This window comes from Medicago truncatula, chromosome 3, assembly GCF_003473485.1.
Source record: "Medicago truncatula cultivar Jemalong A17 chromosome 3, MtrunA17r5.0-ANR, whole genome shotgun sequence".
Classification (NCBI taxonomy): Eukaryota; Viridiplantae; Streptophyta; class Magnoliopsida; order Fabales; family Fabaceae; genus Medicago; species Medicago truncatula.
Window position 1 is genome coordinate 35,972,171 of NC_053044.1, and position 4,967 is coordinate 35,977,137.

The 4,967-nt window shown below is 37.3% G+C and overlaps 1 pseudogene; it reads right to left on the bottom strand.

Moving 5' to 3' along the window:
* Positions 1 to 2,303: 2,303 nt before the first annotated feature.
* Positions 2,304 to 4,744, bottom strand: LOC25489382 (CBL-interacting protein kinase 18-like; annotated as a pseudogene).
* Positions 4,745 to 4,967: the final 223 nt, after the last annotated feature.

A 4,967-nucleotide genomic window follows, 5' to 3' on the forward strand; every position in this document is an offset into this window, starting at 1 on the left:
ATTCTAGCTTGTCCAATTTATCTTTCCCTAGCAAACCTTGTTTAGCTAGTTCAACTAAACCCCTCTCACTAACATGCCCCAATCTCAAATGCCACAATTCAGAATTATTATGAGATGCAACACTAGCTACCGATGCATTACCAATTACTATGGAACCATCTAAAATGTATAAACCATTCATTCTAGACCCCTTTACCGTAATCAATGCACCATGCGAAATTTTACAAACCCCATGCTCTATTCTAGTGCAATAACCTAGATTATCAAACATGCTTATGGAAATTAAATTTCGCTTAAGTTCGGGAACATACCTCACATCCCTTAAAAGGAATTCACGGCCATCAAACATCTTTAGACGAACGTTGCCCATGCCTTGGACTTTGCAAGCTTTGTTATTTCCGAGTCGAACAACTCCTCCTTCTTTTAGAATCAAAGTCTCAAAATATTCCTTTCTAGGGCTCATGTGATAAGAGCATCCCGAGTCCAAAACCCAACTCTTCTCCGGTTCCCAACTTGTTACCACTAGCGCACCCGCACTCTCATAACCTTCTTCATTCGAAGCCTCCGCAACTTGAACCGAAGGACTACCATCGCCCCCCTTATCCGGACAATCTTTCTTGAAATGACCTTGCTTGTGACAAAGAAAGCATTTATACTTTGATTTGTCAAAGCCCTTGGACCTAGACTTGGATCTTGATTTCCCTTTGCCTTTTCCTCTATGCTCATTCCTCCCTCTTGTAACATTCAAGCCTTCACTACCTTCATCAACCCTCATGTCCTTGAACTTGGTCAATTCTTTGGTTCTCAAAGCCGCTTGGACCTCCTCCAAAGTAGTAGTGCCCTCCTTACCATAAAGGATGGTATCCTTGAAATGCTCAAAGGACTTTGGTAATGAACAAAGTAACAACAAAGCCTTATCCTCATCTTCCATGTTAACCTCAATGTTGGCCAAATCATCAAGAATCTTGTTAAACTCCGTTAGTTGCTCCGAGATCGATTTAGACTCCACCATCTTAAATGAATAGAGTTGTTGCTTCAAGAGTTGCCTATGAGCCAAAGATTTCGTCATATACAATGACTCCAACTTTGCCCACATCGATGCTGCGGTAGCTTCCCTCGCGACATCCCTTAAGACCTTATCTCCGAGACATAAGACAATGGCACTCTTTGCCTTGTCTACCATCTCACGCTTCTCCTCTTGTGTCAAGGTTGCCGGCATCGCCGCTTCACCCTTCAATGCTTCTACACACTTTTGTTGTGTCAATACCGCTTGCATCTTAACCTTCCATAACCCGAAATCATTACTTCCGGTGAACTTCTCGATGTCCCACTTTGACCCCATGATACCTCCTATCAATCACGCCTATGCCCCACGGTGGGCGCCAATTGTTGTGAATCCGGCTCAACTAATGAACCTTCACACCAATGAGAATAAATCAAAGATGTGTGGAGCAAGAGATAGAGGTAATCTATGAGTGCAAATGGCCTCCAAACTAATCAACAACAAAACAGCCTAAGCCTAATGTAAGCAAATCCACACTAAGAGCTAACAAGCATACAAGATAAACGATAAAAGAAAACGAACAAAACACCAAGCAAGATTGTTGACCCAGTTCAGCCAATGTGGCCTAATCTGGGGGAGAGAGCAGCTCTCCAATCCAATATGTGAATGTTTACAAAGAGTTACAAGAATCTAGCTTATCAAGCTTTACACAAGACAAAACCCTAGACCTACCCTTTGATAAATTTCCCAACCTCACACTATGAACCCATAATCCCAAGATGATTACAATGTTGTTTTCCCAACCTAAGATTCACTCTCATCAAAGGAACACACCCCAAAGGATCCCATCTTTGATCTCCAAGTTTCCTCTCTTAAGTTCTCTCAAGGTTAACCTTCAAATGAGCACAAGAACACTTTAAATACTAGTCCTGCCTAGAAGAAATCGTGCCACGATTTCCCTAGATCGTGTCACGATATGCAACGGTCCCCAAGATGACCAGTCCTTATCAGAGATACTTAACCAGCAAGTTTCTGAATCGTGTCACGATTTCCCAAGATCGTGTCACGATTTTGCTTTCAGAGAACTTGGCTCACTGCCTCCCTGATCGTGTCACGATGGCCAAATCGTGACACGATTCCTCTGTTCTCCCAAACCACAAATTTGAAGCCAATCTTCAACAGTACAGAATTCGGAAGAATAACGATCGATATGTATTAAAGCAATGATTTTAAATGCATTGGCTTGTTGGTAAACTAGTTAAAGATGAATTCATTGATAACAACAGCAAGGTCATCCAAGCAAAAACTTGAAGAATATATCAATACATGTTGTATATGATAACAATGAACAACATTGATCACAGAACAATCAAATAAGCTTTATTCAAGGACTAATACCAAAGAAAAAAGTATATTACAAGTACACAAGACTTATTGAAATTTTCGATCTAAACATCAAAATATCAATCATCAAACTAAAATTTATTACTGACGCAAGCAATTCAAAATTTCAAATCAATGAACCTCTTCAGGACTGGACACCGGCTGGCTAGTGTTGTGTTTTTTTCTCACTTTGCCAAATCCAGATGATATCTTTGAGAACTGGTATTATATGCTCCTTCAATATCTTCTGGTATTCCGATGCATCGCCACTGTACTTCTTTATCTCAACCAAATAGAAAGATGGAGCAAACTCAAATATTTCAGTAGAAATAGTGAGTGGCCTTTTTCGAAGATCTTGCTCTCTCTCCAACTTTAGCATCTCTCCATTATTCTTTACTATCTTCATATTCAACATGTGTGCAATATCCTCCATTGTTGATATGATAGAGGAGGCCGAGCTCTTGGAAGTAAACTTGATGTCTTCAATTTCATCATCATTATTACTTGCAAAAAAGACAGACAAATCGAGCCCTGCAGATAGAGAAAGTATGTGAAAAGCATTAAGATATTTTGGTTGAACCAATTCTTGATTTGGCTCAACAACAGCAATTTCATTTTCAACAATAGCTTTATCAGACTCAGCATTTGCAGCCACATTTGTAATCTCTCTTTCTACTTGAACACTTTCCAAATGTAAATCCTTTTCTGAACCAACGACTTTCCATTATTTTAGCAGTAGATATTCTACTATCAGGGTTGGGATTGAGAATCTGTGATAGTAATCTGCGTATCTCGACTGAAAACCAGTCGGGACATTTGTATTCTCCCTTGTTGCTTTTCCGATACATTTCCATTAAATTCCGATCATAAAATGGATAGTAACGGGTCATAAGAACATATAAGATTACTCCGCAAGACCAAACATCAGCCTTTTCTCCACAATAACCTTTTCCATGGAGAACATCTGGAGCTACATACATCGGAGTTCCACACATTGTTTGCAGCATGTTGTTGCGGCGATGAGATTCTATGAACGTGCTAAACCCGAAATCAGCTATTTTAAGAACACCGTTCTCGTCTAAAAGCAAATTTTCAGGCTTCAAATCCCGATGGTACACACCCTTTTTGTGGCAAAAATCTAGAGCACTTACCAATTGTTGGAAGTATTGTCTTGCTTGATTATAACTGATTTTACGTATTTTGAGGAAAAGCTCACCGCCTTTTGCATATTCTAAGATAAGGTATATCTTAGTTTTGGTCGCCAAAACCTCGTAAAGTCGCAAAACGTTCGGGTGTTTAACCCGTCTCATTGTTTCAATCTCCCGCTTTGCTTGAACCATCATTCCAGCTCTTAGGACTTTTTCCTTGTCAATAACCTTCACAGCAACTCTGTCACCAGTTCTCAAGTCCCTTGCTTTGTAAACTTTTGCAAAGTTTCCTTGGCCTAATTGTTTTCTAAACTCATATCTATTCATCAATAATTTCCCCTCTGGATCCATTTCAAGACTAAAACCACAAGCACAAACCAAGTAGTTCAAATGATTTCCCTAATAGAAGAAAAAACAACAAAAAATTACATTTTTTAGTAAATAATATTAAATCAATGAATAATGTCAAATGAGCCAATCCAAAAAGGTCCAATGACATGGCATATATGAAGTTTTTTATAAGATCAAACATGATTCAAAATAATAACAAAAAGAAAGCACAAACAATTTTAAAGAAGTGCAACCAATGTTACCTGGTAGAGATGCTATATAATCAACCAAAGATTAGGATTTACAATGAAAATTTGTGATTTAAGTAAATATCGACCATATTCAAGAAAATTGAATTTCAATCAAAAGAAATTCATGGAAATAAGTGATCCAGTGAAAGCATAAAGGTGTTAAAAAAATTGAAACTTGAACATTCCAAGGTTATAACATAATTAGATTATCATAAGAAAGAATCAAACAAAACAAAGCATTGCAAAATCAAAATGGTGCACTGTTTCTCTAGATCAAACATTCAAATATGAAAAAATATGTTATTTTTATGGTGCACATATTAAGTGTTGCATCATACATAAGTTTGTCTCTATCATTGGATCGACTAAAATATGATGGAACTTATTAATCTAATGATAAAAAAAGTTTTGAATAGACACAACACTATTTTTTTTGTGCATGAATTCTAACATTAACAAATCAAAGTAAGAAAATGACATAAAACTAATGAAGAATAGAGATAGAGAGAAAGAAATCATTACCTTCTAAAGAGAAGAGAAAGCCGTGAAGTGATTGCAAAGTTAGAGAGCAATGTGTATTATGTGAAAATGGTGTAGCAAGAACAAAAATTGTCTGGTATTTATAAGAGAGTACAAGGGTATAAATGGTATTATGTAGTAATATCAAACATTCAAACAAAAAACATTCTCAACCACGTTAAGGTAACATCATGAGGATTACACGCTTACAAGGTTGGTCAAAGTTTTGGCATCACACCAAAAAGCAAGTAGAATACTATGAGAAATTATTACTATAACTAATTAGATTGAAATGTATATTAGAGACCGTCGTTGTATTAGTGTTATAATCAT